Consider the following 23,967-nt stretch of genomic DNA (forward strand, 5'->3'; position numbering starts at 1 on the left):
ATGGAAAGGAAAATGTCTCAGGACAAACATGCTGGCAACCGTCAATCCAAGTCTTGCTCAAGGGAGTGTGAGAGATACAATACCTTTTTTACTATGTTATCTAGAATCCAGAGGTACTGATTTCCTTCTCGTTTAGTCAAATCCCCCTTCTTTTCCTATTATGCTGAGCTGGAAGGCCTGGTTAGTGTTGGATGTCTTGCACGGTTAAGATATATCTTGTCCAGAAAATACATTTATTCTATTCTTATTTCTAAATTTCTCACTGTTACATGATAACAGATAACTCATATAATCATATTTTGCTCCAAAATGAGATGCTGCAGCATCCTTAAAATGTTACATATTGTATTCATACATATATTCTATTACATATCACTAGTATTTCTTTTAGTTGCACTCTCAGTGTGCAAAGCATCTTCTTTGCACTTCCAAGATGACCCCTGTACGAAGATATTTGTATTCTAATGACAGAGGAAGAAATGAAGGGAAAAAAAAGTAAAAAGAAAAAAAAAGAATGGAATTAAAAATAAATATAAACCTACTAGATTGAATGCCTAAAGGGCTGCAGCATCAAAGAAATGGGTCATTAGAGGGCCTGAAATGCAATCAGAGCAGGGGCCCTGCATAAAGCTGTGATATCAGATGCAATGCATAAGAAGCCCTGTGAGTGAAGGCATAGGGTCAATCTACAAGAAACTGACAAACAGGCAGTCAAGGATGGAAAACTTAGAAAGGAAGATGGGAGCACTTTACACATGAATGAGCAAGAACAAACTTTGCTATGAAACAAAAGTAAATAAACTGACAGTACCTGAAAGTTTTTGTATGTGTTTTTCATAAATAATACTGTTACAAAAAAAAAAAAAAAAAAAAAAAAAACTAATTAAATAAATATTGGGAGAGATGTAAGAGAAATGCAACCTTTTCCTTTTTTTCTTTTTTCTTTTTTATTTATTTATTTTTTTTTCTTTCACATCATTTACCTACTTGGTCTGCAATGAAATGGAAAAAAATATATATTTTTATGGGAATAATAATATTGATTTCATAATATTTTTCTATACTACTTTTATTTTCCTTATAATCTTGAAACATTTGATTTAGTGCTTGGTCTATGTACCCAGGCTTAAAAATTGAAAAATCCTCATATAATCTTACAAATTATTTGACAGGAAAGCCTCTATGTGTAGAGCTGGCACATACTCTCATTTTTGGATTATTTTTTTTTTTATTTTTTAATTATTTTCATTTAGAAATGTTTCCTCATGTATCTGTTTTACTGGGTTTCCTGTCTGTGTTGAGATACAACTGCAGCACCATCAGAAAAGCTTATGTATTAAATACTTTATAAATTTTTATCTTAATTTGTCAGTACTAAATTCTAGCCAATGATAAGAATAAGAAGTTATTATCAGATAATGCCCGGGGACTCATCTAACCTGGTCTTGAACACCTCCAGGGATAGGGCATCCACAGCTTCTCTGGGCAACCTGTTCCAGTGCTTCACCACCCTCTGAGTGAAGCATTCTCTCCAAACCTCTAATCTAAATCTCCCCTCTTCTAGTTTAAAACCGTTCACCCTCGTCCTGTCATTATCTGATTGACCATCTCTCCATCCTTTTTGTAAGACCCCTTTAAGTACTGAAAAGTCATAATGAGGTCTCCCTGGAGTCCTCTTCTCTCCAGGCTGAACATCCCCAGCTCTCTCAACTTTTCTTCGTAGGAGAGGTGCTCCAGCCCTTTGATCATTTTTTGGCTCTCCTCTGGACCCTCCATAACAGGTCCACATCCTTCTTGTGCTAGGGGCTCCAGACCTGGACACAATGCTCCAAGTGGGGCAGAGAAGGGGGGTACAATCACCTCCCTCAACCTGCTGGCCACTCCTTCGTTGATGCAGCCCAGGATGCAGTTGGCCTTCTGGGCTGCAAGCGTGCACTGGTGGCTCATGTCGAGCTTTTCATCCACCAGATGAACCACTTATCAGGTGGTTCATGGATCCAAGAGCACCTGCTGAAACCTCCTGAGGTGGCAGCTACTTCATGTTTTTACAGTTCCTTTCTGGAGGGTGCCCTGTTTAAAGACATACAGTAATGACTCCATTTATAACAAAAACCTATCTCCTTTTCTTGCTCTAGACTATTGGCCTTGTATTTCTGTCTTCAGGAATGAGATTTACATCTGAACGGCAGAAGACTAGTTATCTCCTAATAGCAGTCACTAAAAGAACATAATAACAATAATAGTAACAAAACTTGTCCCTTACATCGATATGCCTGAATCATTCACACTAAGTTGCTTATTTAATTTGATTGATCTGAGACAGACACTCAGCACTCATGTCACTCTTTGTAACTTGACTGAAATAAACTATGATGAAGAGCAAGCTGGACATGATAAAATTTATTATTTTCATATAAAATAATGGATTAGACTACCAACAACAACAACAAAAAACAACAACAACAAAAATCAATATAAGTGCTGATTGTCACATGGGGTATAAATGCTAGGTTTTGGTAGCAAGGTGTGTGTGTGGGCTGCGGGGTGTAAGTGTGGCACCTGTAGGAAATCGTGACTGCTCCTGTACCAGACGTGGTGGGTTGCAGTTGGCTCAGCAAAGGAGCCACAAGAGGGTGCATTTGATCCCATCAGCTAAGTGGGTGGCACTTCTGGGAAATATAAGAAAGGTCAAAAGACATTGAAGAGGTCATTGAAGAACAATAGACAGACAAAGGGGATGAGTCTCATGATAGTAGGAAGTGATCCGTGGTGGAACTGATAATAGCCCTGAAGAGAGGGAGACCCATGGATAAGCCTACAATGGAGCAGGTGCACCCTAAAGATACTGCAGCCCATGGAGGACCTATGCCAGAGAAGTGAAAATAAGTAAGAATGAAGGGGCAGCAGGCAGAAACTTCTGTCTTCATCTCAGTCCCATACCACCCTCACCAAAGAGACTACATGTAATTTGCAGCAATAACAAAGAGAATGGACAACTGGAAGTGGAGAAGAAAAGTTTCTAGAGCGAAGCTGAGCCTGGGAAAGGAGAAGGAAAGATATTCTCTGCAGTGTTTTATTGTTTAATTTCATTTCCCACACCTGAATCAGTAATTAATTGTTTACATTATATGATTTTGGCAATCAGTTAAATGAAATTTGCCAAGTCAGGTTCGTTTTTACCTGTGACAGTGGCGAGTGATTTTTCCCTCTTTATTTCAGCCTGAGTTTCTTCATTCCTTCTCTTCCTATTTTGTACTCCATTCTACTGAGACTTCTCTCTCAGTAGCTGTGTGGGTGCTTCGCTGCTAACCAGGGTCAGCCCCCTACAAATATCAAAGAAATTATTTTTACTACTGTTTCCTGTTTGTAGGAGTATTTAGTGTAGATAAATATAAATAATTATTTTAGAGTTGTACTTTTTTTTTTTCCCTTTTTGAAAGTGAAATATAATTGAGTGCTCACTGAAATAAGATGTTAATAAACTGCAGATAACAGGTACATTTATGTATACATAAAAAGCAGAAAAAAATACGGGAATATTCTTACTGCATCCCCTGTACTGACCACTAAAAAAGCCTTCAGTCTCAAATTCTGAATGTCTTTTGCATAGAGATTGACAGTCAAAATAGGTTGCATGGTGATTTTTGGATTAAAAATGTCCTTCAGAGAAGAGGAGATCTAAGCTATTCAACCCAAATTCACTGGTACTTGGGAAGAAGGAGTGTTTGGGGAGACTAGAAAATCTGTTTTATATAAACAAATATACCTATAATGTTAAATATTTATGTCTGTTATATACAGCCAATTTCTAGTTTTATCGTTTCCACATATCCATTAATTGATGTTGGTTACACTGTTTTGAACTAAAAGACAACTCATATATAAAATTTATATATAAAATACAGTTGAAGGTTCATATATTTTTCAGAATCACTAATTTAATTGTTGATTTATATATATCATGTAGAAATGCAAAGTGGAATTGCATTTTTTTCAACAACAAACTCGAATAACAAAAAAATGTGCATTTTAATATTACATTAATTTTCCTTGCTAGTGCTATGCAGTAAAGGTTATTGGGCTTGCTTATAGATTTATTTTTTCCATTTTATTTCTTTTAGAGGAAGAGTGCTAATCTATTTTTTTTTCAGTTTGATGAAAATGAAAACAAATATCCTTATAGAACAATCTCTAGAGCCAAGAGTGAAAATTATTGTCACACCTTTTCCACACAGATAGCTAAAATGGATAAAATATTTGAAATTTAGTGTGTTAATAGCACTCACTTTGACAAAGACTGTGATTGAAAAAAGAATCGATTTAATAATAATGACAAGAGATGAGAACTTTGTGTAAACTCATTAAGCACTGACTGAGATTCCCTTTAGCACCTACTAAATAAACCCAGCTGCTTCTGCACCTCAAAATAGGAATTTTTTCTGCTCAGTCTGGCAGATAGAGCAGCTGCTCATGGACAGTAGCTTCCCTAGGAGAAAATTCATTAAGAAAAGACATATGACCCTATATAATCAAAATATTTAAAGCAAAAATGTTATTTCTTTTCTCTGGATCTATTATATCATTGGAAAATAAATATACATCTGTTTACACAAGGGATATAGATTCATTCAAGTATTAGGAGAAATAAATCAAATTCTCCATTTTCAGTATTTGTATTGAAAGCCTACTGTACATCATCTGGTTGGTGTTGTTGAAATAAGAATGCCATTTAGTCTGTTAAGACTATTAAAATTCCTACAAACAATGGTAATGCAAAATCAAAGCTGAACTATTAATTAAGAATTTGAATATGTATACTCTTATCAGAAAATATAATCTTTAATATACGCTAAGAACTAAATATCATTGTTCCGCAATAGAAGTGAACTGTATTTAACCAGATCTGCTTTGAGGCTTATTAAATGTTTGTAGGTAAATTTTTATTCACTTGCCTTCATGAGATACATCTGTTGAACTGAAGCTTTTCCTTAAAAACACTCCAGATGTTTTCTGGATTCTAATCCTGCCCTTTCAGAATTGTAGATCATGTTAACTCACAAAAGTAATCAAGAAATCAAGTTCCAGGAAGTTACCTGAGTTCAGTGTTTGTTGAACATGATCCTTCTGTTTTATAGTTTGGTGAAGTTTAGGAAACAATGCAAGAGAAGCCAGATACATTTACTCCATTCTCACTGGAGAGGGTAGATGAGAAAATCCCCTAAATTTGCAGTTCATTCTCATTTTTCCATAGTGTACTTAAAGGAGTTGATAAACTGTGTTATAATCTTAGCTCTGGGGCATCTACTATCAGTCTTTTTTTTTTTTTTTTTTTTTTTTTCTGACAAAATAAAATTTACTTTGTATGTGGCCAGCAGGACTAGGGAAGTGATTGTCCCCCTGTATTCGGTTCTGGTGAGGCCGCACCTCGAGTACTGTGTTCAGTGTTGGGCCCCTCGCTACAGGAAGGACATGGAGGTGCTCAAGCGAGTCCAGAGAAGGGCAACGAAGCTGGTGAGGGGTCTGGAGAATAAGTCTTATGAGGAGCAGCTGAGGGAGCTGGGGTTGTTCAGCCTGGAGAAGAGGAGGCTCAGGGGCGACCTTATTGCTCTCTACAGGTACCTTAAAGGAGGCTGTAGCGAGGTGGGGGTTGGTCTGTTCTCCCACGTGCCTGGTGACAGGACGAGTGGGAATGGGCTAAAGTTGTGCCAGGGGAGGTTTAGGTTGGATATTAGGAAGAACTTCTTTACCGAAGGGGTTGTTAGGCATTGGAATGGGCTGCCCAGGGAAGTGGTTGAGTCACCATCCCTGGAGGTCTTGAAAAGACGTTTAGATGTAGAGCTTAGTGGTATGGTTTAGTAGAGGACTTGTTAGTGTTAGGTCAGAGGTTGGACTAGGTGATCTTGGAGGCCTCTTCCAACCTAGATGATTCTGTGATTCTGTGATACTTGTAGCTGATAGTTGAGCTATGACTATCTTTCCACATTAACATGTTTCTATGAACAGTTTCTTGCTAAAGTTAAAGAGCTTTGGTTTATTTTATCTTAAATTCCTCTCGACAGCAGTGTGTTCTGGGTTTTGTGTAGGTAGTTGACTGGATATGATGATGAATAGTTAAATATTAAGTATGCCAACCTGATGATTTAAATCATCAGGATAAGCAAAGATGAACAAAGATGGTAGCTATCACAAGACTATTGTGATTAAAAAACAAACGAACAAAAAAAACATTGGCAGATCATAAATTACTTTTAATAATTTTTCGAACATCACATTGGTTATATGATTACTCTCTTCATTTAAGAATATAGCAATGATCCACACTGGATTCGAACAAGTCTGTCTAGTTTTTATCTTTTCTTTGTAACAGCTGTAAAGCCAATTGCAAACACTTAGAAAAGAGACCAGAAATAGGGCCAATATGCAACATATCCCACCCTCCAGAGACATGAAGCCAAGGAACAGCCTGAGTCAACGGTGATAAACTTCATATTTCATAGCTTTCTTGATTCATGAAAATTAGCTTTTATCTTCTACAAGTCCTTCTTAAAAAAAAGGTTAGCAAAGTTGAATATACAGGAATTGATAATTTTACTAATAATGCCAATATAAATGGCTGCAAAGATAAAGTGAATATGGTAAAGACAGCAAGGCACAAACACACACACAATCTCTGTACCTGTTAGGTGCCAAGTTCCAGTTATAAATTGATAAGACTGAACTGAAGATAGGACATTAATTGAAGAAATAATGACATAAATATTCCATTTTCTTCTATAGCATCTACAGGCTTTTTACACTGCATTTTAAACACTTCATTCTAAATAAATAAGCACAGGAGTTTCTATTTTAAATAGGAAATTAATTATCAATTTAAATCTAAAAATGGGATACACAACAGAAAAAATGAGAAAATGAGTGAGAAGAATATTAGCTTATTAATACAAAATACCAATAAAAGGTCTGTATCTGAAGCTGTCATCTACTATACTTAAGCATCTGCTAATGTGCCCATGTTCAAATGATGACTGATAAAAGCATCACCAGCTTATATTTCAGCAGAAGCAACATATTCCAATATGCTGTCCCTGACAGTAAGTAGCCAGCAGCAGGAACTTAGAAAAAGAGTTTAAGAAACAGAGCAACCATGAGTAAATTGCACTTGGTCATGCTATTCAGTACTGATTACTGATTGAAGAAGTGGTTACTGATTGACCTATCATTAGATAAACCTCATTCTTTTTCTACTTCCAGAAATATGCTATGGCAAAGTATACCACAATTTACTTAAGCATTATGTTAAAATACTACTTCCTTTTATTTGTTTTAACTGTCAGTTGTGAACTGTAAAATGTGGCAACTAACAATTTTCCATTCTTACATTATTTTAAATATTTTTGTCCTTTTTATTTTTTTGAAATTTTATCTAAGAATCATATCATGCCTTTGGTAAAGATTCCTTTTGCTCAGGAATCTACCTATTTCAAATACTCATTCAGTAAATTAAAGGCATAACTTTCCACCTCAGCTATGCAGGATACAAATCCTCTGTCTTCCATTTCAAAGGAGAATATCCTGGAAATTAAGCTGCAAAGTAATCAGTTAAGTTCACAAGTATGGTTAGATTGGTTCAGTTAAAATCAAGTAGGTAACATCCTCTGCTAGTTAGACTTGACTGTCTTCACTTCAAAATTATCTTGGTACAGTTGGCAGTGGCTTTACTATTTATTCAATCAATGTCACTTGCTAATATTGGGTAAAGTCTTCTGTTAAATAGTGACAGAACACAGGAAAGAGGGCTGTACATTCATCTGGCCCTGGTCGTCTTATCTTGTATGAAAACCTACCACAGAGTATATTAAACTGAGATTTTCTCTTGATCATTAGAGTGTACTCAGTTTTAGAAAACCTTCTAAATGGGACTGTGGAATAAAGAAGGGGGACTACAGTAGAATGGAGACAAAAGAGGTCACATTTATAACTGGAAACAAATTCAAAGTTAAGTCTCAGAAATGGTGGAAAGAAGGGATCTTCCATGGAGAGATATTACCACATATTATTTTGACATGTAGAGCCTCTAAAATTTTGAAAGTTATTGTCTGGAAGGCAAGATGAGAGGAATGGTTGGAAGGTCAGACTGCTTAAAGGAAATTTATTTTCAGACTTGTATTTAATCTATTTCACCCATAGATATGAGTATTTCACTATTTAAGGAATCCCATTTTTTTTTTTTTCCCATTTATTACTGTTAGAAATCAGAAGTTTTTTGCTGTATTCTGAAAGGATGTGAGGGACTTCATGAAACCCAGCATCCACTCTCACTTAATAACTGTATCTCAGATGGATGTTACTAACAGCTAAGATTCAAGGAATGGCCCAACCTGTTGAGGTAGGTTCTGCACTAGAATGGAGATTTTGGAGCATATTTGCTTCAGATTATATAAGATTATTTATATAGTATAATTATCTTCCAAAATCTCACATTTACTCAGCACATGCCTGTGGGACAGCTTCCATCCATGACTTGAGTGGGATTAATATATTCTTTGAAGAGGGTGGAAGTGAACATAATGACATGAATTTGCACTCAACATAGCCAGGACAAGAAATTCAATAAGCTAAATCACAGTTCAAGCCAAGAATGAACTGTAAACATACCATTCAGAAAGAGTAGATTTGGTTTCTGTTAGCAAGTAAGCTCAGATTTATGTGCAGCACAGAAATGTCAAGACAATTGGCATGGGAAAAAGATACCCAGTGCTGCTAACCCCAAACCATCTGTCAGGAGACTTTTTGTTTTTCTATTCTACACATTAAAATCATATTAAATTTTTACTTTAAACCTCAAAAATACAGTCTCAGTGCTCAGCACTGCAGATGTAGATGTTTTGGCATTGTTTATTAGTACACAAATTATCATCCAGGATATTCTGACAGTATGTTAGGAATATTATAAAATAAATCTGAGATTTAGTATGAGTAAAAGTAAAAAAAAAAAAATAAAAAAAATCTCAGGTCTTTAAAAGTCTTATCTTCAAATATTAAAAACAGTTTCTGTTTCTTCCTTGTTGCTTTGTCATTGGGATTAATATTTTTCACTTAACATTTGCATGAAAGCAACATTAAACTTTGGATTACATGATCTGCTTTCAGTCTCCAAGACAATAATAATAATAATTAATAAAATAAAAAAAACAAAAAAACAAAAAATGCATATACTGAATCAAAAAGGGGTTTCTATAGAAAAAAGTGTGCAAAATCTGTTCTCAGGGACACTTCTGTTACCCTCCCTGAAATTATATCACAAAGATAGATGTCATAACAAAATTATAGCTGCTGTATATTTATGAAAAAAATATAGCTCAAATTGTAAGACAACAGAGTATGTGAGGGATTTTTTTGGGAAAAATTAAAACGAATATTTATAATCTTGTTATCAATATATTTTAAGATAATAATACGATTATTATAAAAAAGAAATAAAATTTAGAAAAAATAAATTGTAAGATATATATTCAAACAAAAATTGTAAAATTAAGATATCATAGAATTAAATATTAAGGGAGTCTGAAGAGGAAAGAACAGAAAAAAATCCACATCTTCACTCAGTTTTAAAATTCTTTTTTGGTCTTTTGGAAAAGTGATTCAACAGACACTTCCTGAAGAACTGTCAGTCACAGATTGTCCCAGTTAAGAGACTGTCACTCTGAACACTATATACAGCTCAGTTAAATTGGCACTGCTCCATAATTGAGAGGTTGTTTTTTAAACCTTTCAGTTACATAACATCCTCAGACTCAATAATAGAAAAACAGCAGCTTTTTGTCATATGTAAGAGAACTTTTATCATGTCCTAAATGTCCTAAATGAAGTAATAAGAAACAAGCTTTTGCATTTTCAAATCCAAAGAAGACAAGTAACTGGATTACTTGCAGTGAGATTAGTGTGGATCAGGTCATAAAAGTGAAGCATGGGCTTTAGTGTAAATTAGTATGAACATTTTCATAGATAATCTATTAAATGCAAAAAGAGTTACTAGCATAATTTAGTTGCTATGCATTTGGGAGGAGTATATTTCTGTAGTGAAAAATGAAAAATTCTTTGTGTCTGCACTCATTTTTCAACAAACTGTTTAATCAAGAATTACATTCAATTTCACACAAATTTAATTAGTTAATTTTAAGGAGTAAATTGTTATTTGGGACATGATATTTCAGTTCATGTTCACAAAATAATTCAAAGAATAAACATTCGCTTACACATCAGAAGTCATTTTTGAAGTTAATTCACATTGATTACCTATCACATTCTTGAAATCTAAGTGCTCATGTTTGTTTCTGAATACAGTACTCATTTTTCTGATGTTGATTTTCTGTGAGAAGAGGTGATATGCTGGTTATTTTTCTCAAACTATAGAGATGTGATGTATTAATGGTGAGACACATAGGGAATTATTCTGAATTTGGAGAACTCAGACAGCAGTCTTTCAACTGCTGTCTGTTCTACTGCAGATTGAGCACAGTAGTATTGAAAGTAAAAGCACCATGCTGAAAAACAAATTCCTTATCCTGATGATCTCAATAACAAGACCAAAAAGGTAACAAAGTGTTAATAACATTTGTCTAACACAAAGATATGGAAAGCAATACTGATAAAGAGAATCAGAACATTTTTACAGGGAGGAATGATGTTTGCAGGAACAGAAATGGAAATTAATTATATTAGTATAAAATGCATGATTGCTAATAATAAAAAATCTGTATGCATGAATATTTTGAGTTAGTAAGGGCAAAGGAGGACAAAATCCTACCTATATCAGTTCATCACAGGATGTTCATCCACTAGCAGTGTAAGGGAGAAATGAAAGTCACTGAATTTCTCTATGGCTGATCAGGCCATGTACTTGAAGTAGGTATGGAATTGTGCTAATGTGCACATACTAGTGAGACTTCATCTGGAGTATTGGAAAGAATTGTTACTTGTAGGTTTCTGACTGAAACACCTTCATTATTAGAAAAGTATCCTATGAAATCAATAGAAACAAATAAGCTTTTCAATATGTGAATAGTCTGAATCATCATTCTCTCTGGCCTGTTTTAAAATGTTATCATATAAGGAACCTATAATAGAATCCTCAGACAAGTAATATGGGGAATCCTTTGTTGTATACTGTTTGGGTCATTGTTTTTAAATATTTAGTTAGATGCAGAAATTGAATGATCAAAAAAATAGCCTAATTTAGACAAAAATACTATGCCAGATTGATTTAGTGAAGTGAAGGCTATATAGGTTTATATATAGGATCATAAAAAGACAGACCAAATGTCTGGGAGAGAAAACAACTATTAAATCTGAAGCACAATTCTGGCACAAGAATGAATGACTATAATTGCACCAGAAGTAAATTCAGGAGGAAAAAAAAAAGAGATTTCTAACCTTCAGACTACTGACATTATGGAGAAATACTTCAGGAAAAATAAGTTGGGCAAAAATATATGGATAATGTTATTAGAAAGGTGAATCATTTTTTAATATAGTTGCTTAAATTATTGGGGGCTGGGTTTAGTTGCAGAATAAGGCAGAGTAACCTAGAAGAATCTGAAGGGTTTTTACATTTATTTGATTAAAAATTGGGGGAAAATCTCTTTTCTATGAAAGTTCACAGAATCATCTAGGTTGGAAGAGGCCTCCAAGATCACCTAGTCCAACCTCTGACCTAACACTAACAAGTCCTCTACTAAACCATACCACTAAGCTCTACATCTAAACGTCTTTTCAAGACCTCCAGGGATGGTGACTCAACCACTTCCCTGGGCAGCCCATTCCAATGCCTAACAACCCTTTTGGTAAAGAAATTCTTCCTAACATCCAACCTAAACCTCCCCTGGCGCAACTTTAGCCCATTCCCCCTCGTCCTGCCACTAGGCACGTGGGAGAATAGACCAACCCCCACCTCGCTACAGCCTCCTTTAAGGTACCTGTAGAGAGCAATAAGGTCGCCCCTGAGCCTCCTCTTCTCCAGGCTGAACAACCCCAGCTCCCTCAGCTGCTCCTCATAAGACTTATTCTCCAGACCCCTCACCAGCTTCGTTGCCCTTCTCTGGACTCGCTTGAGCACCTCCATGTCCTTCCTGTAGCGAAGGGCCCAACACTGAACACAGTACTTGAGGTGCAGCCTCACCAGAACCGAATACAGGGGGACAATCACCTCCCTAGACCTGCTGGCTACACTGTTTCTTCTACAAGCCAGGATGCTGTTGGCCTTCTTGGTCACCTGAGCACACTGCTGGCTCATATTCAGCTGCCTATCAACCAATACTCCCAGGTCCTTCTCTGCCAGGCAGCTTTCTAACCACTCATCTCCCAGCCTGTAGCGCTGCTTGGGGTTGTTGTGCCCCAGGTTCAGGACCCAGCACTTGGCCTTGTTGAACTTCATACAGTTGACCTCAGCCTATCAGTCCAGCCTATCCAGATCCTCCTGCAGAGCCTTCATGCAAGTGTTTTTGCTAATGCAGTTCTGATTTCCCATCCCAGAAATTCAAGATGCATTAATTTGTCCAAGGTTGACTTTTCTTTTCCAGTGGTACATATGAACTACTGTAAGACCCTTTATCCTTCCAATGAAGTGCTTATTTTCAGATAATACACGTTTCACACCTGTAAACATTGTTAGAAATTTAAATCACTTGATCCACGTATTTCACACAGCAATATGGAGAATCTTTATGTCAAAACATAGTTACTAAATACTTTTCATTTACCTTTACAACTATTGGGTGGCAATCACTATTAATTGTTGAACAGAAAAAATCCCATTCAGTCAGTCATAACACAGAAATATATGAAAAAGAAAGGACCCAACATCTTGCTATGCTTTTTCCATGTTATGGAATGTTTCCATGTTATTATATCATAAATCATCATTCAAGTAATAGCTTATTTTATTATTTTATGGTGCTGTGGCAAACACTGATAATCATTTTGTTGTTTAAAAACTCAAACACATCCTTACAGCAAAATCAAAAAAGTTTCCTAGCTTTGGTTAGTCAGAAGAGAACTTAAGGTATACACTGGAAGGAAAAGATTTATTTCAAAGATAAATGTGTGCTTAATGGTATCTAGAAGAATTTGAAGTGAAATGAAAGACTCACAAGGTACAGACCTTATGTTATAATGGTGTAATTATGCACAATTTCAAAATTATATACTGTATAAAATAAAAATGTAAAATAGCATTGTCTCCGTATTTCCCCATATTATCAATCTTCATCAAATAAAGTAATGTCTTAGTATTAACTATGCATTAGGTATACTATTCTGATATTAGTGTTACTGTAGTCAGGACAGTCCATGGATATAACATAAGGAAAATTTGTAGGAAGGAACATCCTTTTTGATGCTATCTGACATGACTAACTTTTCTCTGTAAGCTAGGTATAAATCTTAACGGAGCTGAAAACTACACATCTTGGAGAAAATGTGGAATATTTTTCAGATACGGATACAGCAGCCAGAGTAGGTACACAGTTCAGTCCTGCTGCAAGAGAGCTGTATCAACATCAGGAGTCCCTGCTAATTTGCAGTTTTCCATGACTAAGTACTCAGTCTAACAAAATCCTGCCAAGGCAAATTTCATTGCTGATTGCACATTGCCCCTGAACAGTTGTTCTTGAACTGCATGAAAGCTAGGTGAAGCTCAGTGAAGTGCTATTTGATTATTTAGCTTGTATATATGTCATATATGTACATGTGTGTTCACGTGTGTGTTGGGGGTTCTGACTTTGAGGTCTAAGTGTTCAGCTATACAGTACTTAAATTGAGCTAGAAAATAAAGCAGGGGGTTGAATGACTCCCTGTTTCATCTGGACCAGTAAATGTTTAATTGTTTATATGCAACCCACTAGGTTGTATCCCCTAGGTAATTAAAAAGGGTGTATAAAACATTCTTGGAAATGAAGGTGATTAAAAGTCTCAGGTAAAAAAGCAAACAAAAAACAACCCACCACCAACAAAACCTAGATCTGCTTTCTGAGTGAATAATTAAACATATATAACTGAACAGTAGAGAAACCACCAAGTTTTCTGAATCTAGTCACAAATTCTCTTCGCTTTTCTCATGCAAGATAAAATTTCTTAGCAGACTGAGTGGAACATATCCTTGAAAACTAAAGATGTTTTTAAGGTTTTCACTTCCATTAAATAAATAAATAAATGCTGTTCTGCTCAGTCTGGTTTGGTTCCAAAGGATCAACTGCATTTGCAGCTTTGACCTTTATTTGACTTCTATTCTTTGTAGTTCCTTCAGGATAGTAAGGGACATATGTCTAAGGTTATACAAGCAAGAAGCCCACAAAACAGTCAATTTTAATTTTGGGGAGCTTTTTGTATACCTTAATGGAAGCAGCAGACTTATTGATTATTATGATTAAATGTTCTGCTTTGCCTCGTTATTATTTATTAAAAGTTGTGAATTCCATTTTAGAATCTGTATTCTGCCTTTTTAAGCACATTGCAATATTAAAGCCTGTCCTTTACCAACTGTCAAAGTTGTGTCTGTCAAGTAGTGTGTACAAGTTTTTGAACTGTGAGACTTGGTTAAGGAAGAACTAGCACTCTTCATTGAATTAATTACTCTGGTACTCAGCATATTCATTCACCAGTCACATGCTCTTAATGATCCCATGCCAAAGATTACCAATCCACATGTAATTTAGAGACTATTGTAACCTATTTTTCTAGCGTTTGCTCTGGACAAAAAGTTGCATTTGCCAGTATTTTGGACTTACTCACTGGTCAATTCGCCTAAGTTATCTAGCTTTACTCACTGTCTTTTCTTTCCTGAGGTCCAGTTATAAATGTACATGGATATCTCTTATGGACTAAGTCTATGTTAACGTGCATCCCATCAAGTCATCTTGGTTTCAATTGAATTTGGCATGTTGACTTCAATAAGAAGGAATTTATGAAAATACATGTGGACAAGGAGATTGCTCTTTAGTCTTCTGCTCTGCTATAAATGATCAGAGCATCACTCCTGCTTTTAACAATGGCTGTATTAGTAAATCCATTATAAAGTACCTGCATAATTTGTTATGGCAAAGGTCAGTCAAAGAACAGTGGTGGAAACCACCCTCTTTTTCAGAAATATATGAAATTGCTGCAGGACACTCTTCTTTATGTAATGCCTCACATTTACTTTTCATTTTTCCCACCTAATAATGGCATCCACTACTCCTTTGAAAATGTTCCTTTTTTTCTCTGCAGTTTATACAGTTATTATTTCATTTCTGCCAATTTTCTAATTTCAACTTTCTATGATTTTTTTTTTTCTAAAAGACTCTTTGTCTAAAACCTGTTAATTTTTGAACATTACTTCCTTTCTATGAGAAGACAGTGAAGCACAACTCAGCTTGATAATGTCTGGAATAGGTGAAATGTTGTTTGTCTCTTTAGTGACCATTGAAATTAGTAGTCAGAATCTTGATGGTTCCTCAGGGCATAAAAAAAAAAAGCAAAATTCAGAAATATATAATGGCGAGATATGCTGATTTCCTTCAAATTGAAGTCCAGGAAATTTAGAAAGGTAAACAAATAAGAATAATGCAATCAAATTCAAAAGCACTTGAGTTGTTATTTAGCCAGCAGATGGCAAGTGATGTTCAGTGCAGAAAGATAAGCTTGAAGATCTTTCTTGTACTATGCAAATGTGCTATGAAATGAAGATCTAGACAGACTTTTTTTCCTGACCCATTCATCCAATTAAAGAGTACACTTTTCTTACTGTGAGAAGGAAAAGGCCAATATCATATGGACCCTAGCAGTCTCAAGGATAATGTGCTGTAAAATGTAAAATAATTCCTTTGTAATAGACCTGAAGGACCATAATTTCACTTTTTTTCCTGGATGTTCCAATCAGGGATACCTTCATTTTCTTTCATTTTGGAGTATTAATCTCTGCTACTTGCCTGAACATACTGAGGGAAATGTAATAGGAAAAGGGAACAAAACCAGCAGAACAGCAGAAACAGAAAACGTGTAAGAGACTGCCAACAAAACATTACTGTTTTTATCAGAAATTATTAAAGACAGAAAGCATAGCTGAAGCATGAAGTAAATGCTACCATAAAAATGACAACTGTCCAGAAGAATAGTCAAAAATAATGTAGTAATTTTTTTTTCCCTACAATGAATTCTGTCAAATTTGGTGTTAGTATTGATATAAGCATTAGGGAACAGCTTTTAACCCTAACAATATAAATTACTTTGAAAATACAAACAGTTCGGTGACAATGCAGTTCTAACTCTTAGTGCATTTGTTATGTCATCTAAAATCACTTTTCTGGAAAGGAAAATGTCTTACAAGGTAAAAGCCAAGGTTTCTACTGTGTATATGGCCAAGCACATCACGTAAACATCATCTAAAGAATCTAAGAGATAAGTTCTCCAAACTATACCAGCTGAACATCTGAAGGGGGCATTTAGATAAAAGCATGGAATATTTTCACTAGTTTAGGTGAACACTAAAGTTTTCAGCTTGTTAACACTTGTTAACAATTCTAATTAGTAGCTAGGGGTAAATAATTTTCTCTTGCCTTTCTTTGTAGGAAGTTTGATAGTCCTCATTCTTTCTTAAAATATGCAGTTAATCTTGGCTTTCTAAACATGCTCACTAGAGTTAAAAGTGCCTAAATAATACTCATTAAAATTATGATTAATTAGCTTAATGGAAATAAGGCAGGAAAAACATTGCAAAAGGAAAAAAATATGCAAATTTATTTCTTCCTCATCTTTAAAATAATTTCCTTTTCCCTTCAGTACCAGTAAAACATAAGTCGTGACGTGCATATAACAGTACACCACATGGAGTGGAGTCAGAAGACTTTAATTTTGTAGAGACTTGATGTTAATTGGCTTAACAATCCTGCCAAAGCAATTAAAACAGCAGTGGGTGGTTTGAGGATGATGCAGATCATTGATGCCCCATCAAACTTAATACAATTACAGCCATATTTTACCTGAGTGGATCCTGAACGAACCGCCCATGGATTTCATAAAACCTCTGTTAAAAAGATTTTAGTGATAAGTGTATCACAGAAGTGTTAAATGTTGCAGCTTTTTGCTTCAAGTGTCAGGCAGGATGAAAGCTTAAAAGCTTTCACTTTACAATCTAATTTAAAAGAAAGAAAAAGAAGAAGAAGAAGAAGAAATTGAGGAAGAAAGAGCAAGCACTGCTTTCTTATGACCAATAGAAGAAAGCAGATTGTAGCTGTTGGATTTTAATTATTATTGCTTCTAGATAATTAATAAAACAAAAGCATGTTTTTATCATTTGTTGTCTAAGTATGGCTTACTTTTCACTGACATAACTTCAATTGTCTTTGACTGAAGACAAACAGCTTGAGTTCTACATTCAAAAATATCAAATGTATTCAAAACATGCAAACAAAGATATGAAAGTAGAGTTATTAACACCTCTGAGTCAAGCCACTCTTTCAGCAGCTGTCACAGATGTCAAAATCTTCCTCAGGTACTTGGAGAATTTACCAACCATTGCAGTTGCTTCGGTTACTTTATTATCAATATATTTGTTTAAATAATCTATTTGAAAATATCTTCATAGAATCATAGAATGGCCTGGGTTGAAAAGGACCTTAAAGATCATCTAGTTTCAACCCCACTGCTCTGGGCAGGGTTGCCAACCACTAGAGCAGGCTGCCCAGAGCCGCATCCAGCCTGGCCTTGAATGCCTCCAGGGATGGGGCATTCACAGCCTCTCTGGGCAACCTGTGCCTCACCACTCTGAGTGAAAAACTTTCTCCTAATATCTCCCTCTTGTCCTATCACTATCAACACATGTAAACAGGCATTCCCCCTCCTGTTTATATGCTCCCTTCAAGTACCGGAAGGCTGCAATGAGGTCTCCCCCGAGACTTCTCTTCTCCAAGCTAAACAAGCCCAGTTCCCTCAATCTTTCTTCATAGGAGAGGTGCTCCAGAAAATCTTCAAAAATATCTTCCAAAATATCTTCAGACATGAAAATGTAAATATTCAATTAAAAAAAAAAAAAAGGAAAATGAAAGACCAGACCTGTTACATTGTATTTTTGTTATTTAATATTATATTGTAGAATCCGAATTCATGACCCTTAATATCTTCATTTTTTTAAAAAAAAAAAAAAAAAAAAGAGTATAAAGCTTGGCTTTTGGAGACATTTTTCTCCTTAGCTGTTCCATTAGTCATTGTATCAGAGGGCCAGATTCTTAGCTACTGTAAATATTCAAAAGAGATTTCAAATAACTGGTTTACTGAAGCAAAGATTTTGGAAGAAGTATAAGAAGTATTAGTTGGAAGTTTTCTGCTCTCTCTCTCTCTCTCTCTTTTTTTTTTTTTTCTTTTCTTTTCTAATGTCCCCAAAATATGGTTATTGTAGTGCTACAAAAACTGCTTATGAACTGGGAATTGACCTCACTTTTAAAATGCATAATTTTTATTTTAATTACATTTTAGAGTTTTAGGAGAAAAAAAAATGAACAAGAAAACTATCTGCAAAGAACAGAAAATTCTTCTTACATTCTTCTCATAAAATTCTTATATTTTAATTTGTCTTACATGTATTCTCTGTGTAAAGTGTAAGCTTGGTTCATTCAGTAATGAAAACCGGTTAGCTTCAATAAGATTAGAACTTCACAGCATGTCTGTCTTTTCTATATGAACAGAATGCAAGTAGAACTTTAAGGTTAATCATTACTGAGGTTTTATTGTGCTGAAGCAAATAAAAGCACTCTCATACCAGAAGTTTCCTTTGCTGTTATGTTTTTTGTTTCACCTCTTTTGACATATTTTTGCTGTTTTTTTTAAATGATTATTATTTTAAGTAAAATTAATTCACAAAATATAATATAGTTTGATGACAACATTGCACACCTGCCCAGAACATAACTACTTTATCATCTTTTGACTGTAAATTATGGAACGGCATATTTATAATGAAAATTATATATACATGAGACAATACAAAGTGGAAAACAGTTGTTCTTGAAGAAACACTGGAAGTAGTTAAAATTAATGTGCTGCTCAGTCGTAAGATGCATCTATAGAGAAGTGTTGGAAATCCTTTGATCCAGGTACGTTCCCTAGCAGCTTCCGTCTGAGGAAGTCTATTGCTCCTATCAAGTGCATCTATTTGATAGCTGCTTCTATAGTTACTCAATATATATATGTATATATATATATATATTTTTCTAAATAAGCTTGCATGTCTAAGTGAAAATTCTAATTAACTTCACTGAAGCACAGCAATTTTAAAGGTATGTGGCATTGACCCAGGGTTTTTTGAGAAGAGCTGCAGAGTTCAGTTATTTCTACCATTAGCAAAGTTTTTATATGTATCCATGTTCACAGATTTTGCCCTTTTGCATTCAAAAGTAATTTAGCTATATCTCTCTTTCTTGAGGCCAGGAACCCTGAAGCTATCTCTAACCTGCAGTAATAAATAAAATTTCCCAAAAGCTGACCCAACTTACTCATTGTCTAAGCAAGGGTTTCTTAACCTCTTTCAAGATACGACTCTGAGGTACATTATTATTGTGTATATTTTATTGCCTATATATAGTTTTTCTTGAATATTTTCTGCTTTGTCTCAGAGCAGGTTTTGTATTGAAAATATTTGACTTGTAAAATGAAAACAAAAATTAACTAAATGTTCGTGTAAACCTAAAACAAGTCTGTAAGTATTTTCCCAAAGCCCTCTGTGACTGATGATTTACTGAAGAGAAAAATAAATAAATTACAGAAAACCTGACTGTTCACAAATCAGAAGTAAACCTTACAAAATTCATTAGGGGCCTCGATGTAGTGATATAATTCAAAAGGTTATTTTATAACTATTTTTAGGGTTGTCATCTCAGAAAATTCTGTCTAGATGGAGGGTTTCCTATTGAAAGCATTGACCAGCTCCCACCAACTAGAAAAAATGGATGACTGCAGTTTTGTATGAGTTAGAAGGGCTGGGTTTTCATGTACATCCTTAGAGGTATATATTTCTGTTGTGTATTGAGTTTTGTAAGGAAATTCAAATACAATAAAAAGTGAGTAGTAAACTAGTATGGCCAGTCAAAAACGAAGAGCAGGGTAGTGATATTAAATTGCAAAAATTGCTGCATGAGATGTACATGATACACTCATAAGAATGAAATCAATTAATATACAGGTGAATTGCTAGTACATTAGTAAAATGGTAATTGTTACAAAAATTAGATAAGATGCATTTTGTGAAGTCCTGCCAAAATGAAACTTTGGAAAGACAACTCAGAAAAATAAATAAATATGAGTTTTTTTTTTTTTTTCAAACATTTAATATTTTGTTTATTTTCTGTAAGCAAATGAACTAAAATGCTTACTAAAAAAGAAAGGATTATTTGATTTATCTCATTTCTTGCTGTTAAGGTCTTTAAGGAAAAAAAATTTGATATGATCAATATGAGCTGTCAACAACTGGATTGCAGTTCCTCCTTATACATTAATGATTTTTTCCACCTGTCATTCTAGAAGCTATCCACATACTGTTACTTAGAAATGGGCCATATCTGAATTCTCTATGCATAAACATAAATTTGTCTGTGTCTTAAAATTATATGACATAATTTTGCATAGAAAGTGTTTCAAGCTTGTCTAGTGGTAATGAGACTTAGTGTTATGCAAGGATGCCTTGCCACTTCTCATACTTCCAAGACAGTCACAGGACCTATGCTAGAAAGACCACAGAGTCTCTCTTCCCACATATTACAGGGAAGTATGCCCTTTTCAGTGAAGGTGTTGTGTCTGGATATCTGACTTCCTGACCTGAGAGTACCAATTGATATTTGAATACAAACGAGGACAAAACCATGTAGTTTTGTTTGTTTGTTTGCTGTTGTTGTTCAATTATTATTTTTCCTCTGAATCATTTATAGGGATAATATATATCTGCTGGAAAGGTAAAGAAAAATGTGAATTCTGGGAGAGAACTTTCTCCAAACCTTTTTGGGTAGTAAAATGCAAGCAAAAATTTGTGTGCATAGCACTGTCTATCTCCCTTGCATGTATGTACAGACACATGCACATATGCAAAAAAAAAAAAGCATGTGAGGGTATATTATATGAATAGGGAGAGTGGGAAAAATTAAAGAACCACTTAGACAACTGGGAGAAAAAGGTTCTGAAAACACTTCGTAAAGTAGCAACAAATTTTGGGATATATTTTTTCTGCTGGTACTATACAAGTGGTGTGACAACACTTGAAAAAACAAGCATTGTTTGTATACCATCTGTTGAAACTAGCAATTGGTGAGTATAACTTCTTTAAATGTTTATTTTACTCGAAGTAGTATGTCTAGAGTGTCTTCAGTAAATCTGTTTATTTAGAATTTACAATGGTTATCAGATTTTCTTATTTTGTCTGGCCTGCATCAAATATGCTAGCTTAATTATGGGTATATTTATACTATGAACTAATTGATACCAGTTTCAGACACTTTACCAACACATAAAAAAATGCTCATACTTCTCACAGGAGCAAATTAACTGCTGCTGCATATTTAAAGCTAACTCAATCAATTCATTATTTTAGAAAGGATGGATCAGTCAAGTAATTATTAGCTAGGCAGAAACATTACTATCTTATTACATCCTACCATTTTACCACTTTAACAGTATAAATAATCAAATTAAATCAGATATATATTGTTGTCATAGCAAATTAATATTTTGTCTTATCATTGGCTAATAAATATGAAGCAAAAAAGCAAAGACCTTTAGTACAAATATCACTTATACATTCCTATTTTGAACTTGGAAAATCTCTTTCAGGATGTGATTGACCACCCAGTTAACATATTATTTTCTCTGCTTTTAGAGCAGATGTAGTAGTTAAAGCTAAAGAAGTGGGAAGTGGGCAGTATTTTTAAGTGTTTACTGTTAAGCTGTGCTGCTTAGTCTAATTTCTAATTTTTGCCTAAAGGCTTGGAATATAGTGGTTACAAAACCTGTAGTCCGACAAACTAATAAATTTCCTCTAACTTTAAAAAGAAATGTGCTCTTTCTCCATGACTGTAAAAGTAAATCTATTTTGATAGAGCTTGGAGTGAATGACAGAAGTGAAGTCAAACTACTATTGTGAAAAAAATAAGTCTGAGTCTCGCTGATTCCTGTTCTTTCAGGTTAACTGAAAAAGGAAGATTACATCAGTATTTCATGGCATCTAGATAATTAGATGGGGTTTATTACATCAAATATTATATCAAGGTTAGTATTTCTTGTGGCCGAGAGGCGATAAAACATCTTGTTCTATAGAATTTCAAAAGATTGTGGAATTTTTAAACATCCAGTAAAATTTGTTTTATTGAAATTAAGAATGTTTTTCAAGAATACTTTTTTCACTTCGTATTGTTTTTCAGGTAGACAAAGACAATCAGAGTTGCTGTGCATGTCTTCTTCCTGAACCTATCATGTGTTTTTATGAAACTGGATTCCCCCACTGGATGGAAAATGTTGGAGACATCCTTTTCTTTTTTCTTCTTTCTTCTTTCTTCTACTTCTCTCTCTTCTTCTTTCTTTCTTTCTTTCTTTCTTTCTTTCTTTGTTTGTTTCTTTCTTTCTTTTTCTCTTTTGTTCTTTCATTCGTTTTCTTTTTTCCTTTTTTCTCTTTCTCTTCTTTTTTTTTTTTTTTTATTTTTTTTTTCTCCCACTCTTAAGGCCCAGTCCTACAGTTTGGAGTAATACATAGTATACTCATATTGTCCACAAAAAATCGCAGCTTTCTTCAGTGGAATAAACTTTATGCAATTGAGTAAATGTCAAATTCCATGTTCTTCACTGAATCTTGCATCTCCAAGTATTTTATGACAGAAAAAGTCTTTTCAGTGCTTCTGTTATTCAAATGGTACACTGTAGTAGGCTTGCTTTTTTATTCTTACTCATTTTCTAGCATTCAAATGTATTTCATAACTGTTTCTTAAAGTCTTGCTTCATTACAGGTAATGTTAATCACTTGCCTCAGATGTCTAAATTAGATCCTTATTTCCAAGCTGCATTTTACAGTCAGTGGAAAAATATCTTTCACTTCCAGAGAGTGATTCTTAATCTGACTGACAGATTAATTAATCTTTTGTAGTAGTTACATGACATTATAATTACTGATCTTTCACAAAATTCTGGAAGCATTTTATAGAGAATATTTGGTCTATTTTTTAGGATAAGAACTTATCCACAAGGGCACTGATTTGTACTTGATGATATGATGCAAATGAACCTTACTCAGCTTAACTTTCTGGAATGCAAATAAAAGTATTATTGGCCATGAAATAATGTAGGAATAAACATGGACATAGTTTTTGACTTTACTGTTGCATATGATGTTTGTAGTATGACTGATCTCGTTCGGTGTTATTTATGAAGTCCCATTACAGTTTTCCTAACAAAAAGAATGGTGACAGTTTCCTTTATATAAACATTATATTGCTTAAGAATTATTTGTGTCCCAACTTCAGGTTGGAATAGCAGTTTTTGTCCCCTGTCTATAAAAACCAAAGGGCTGAGTCAAAGTTTTGTACAAAAAAGACCATTCAAAAACATTTACATTATCAGAATCCATCTTTTTTTTTTTTTTCTCTCAAGATTTGTAGTTCATTTGATTATGATAATTTTAACTGGATTTGCCAAACTTTGGAATCCAAGAAAGACACGAGACATTTAGGTTAGCTTTCAGATTTTTGATTTGTACAATAACAGTTTAAAGCCCTGTGGCAGTCTAACAATTCTTCAAGGGAAGTTTAATTCTTATTAGTCACTGATTGTCTATGCAACTAAGAATTCACTATTAGAAAGGTGATAGGAAAGTAGGGACAAGTTCTAATTTTCACACACATTCTTAGGTCATATCATTCACCTCACTGTATTTTAAGAACATGTATACACAGAAATCTCTTGATTTGT

This window comes from Cygnus olor, chromosome 3 (genome assembly GCF_009769625.2).
Source record: "Cygnus olor isolate bCygOlo1 chromosome 3, bCygOlo1.pri.v2, whole genome shotgun sequence".
NCBI lineage: Eukaryota > Metazoa > Chordata > Aves > Anseriformes > Anatidae > Cygnus > Cygnus olor.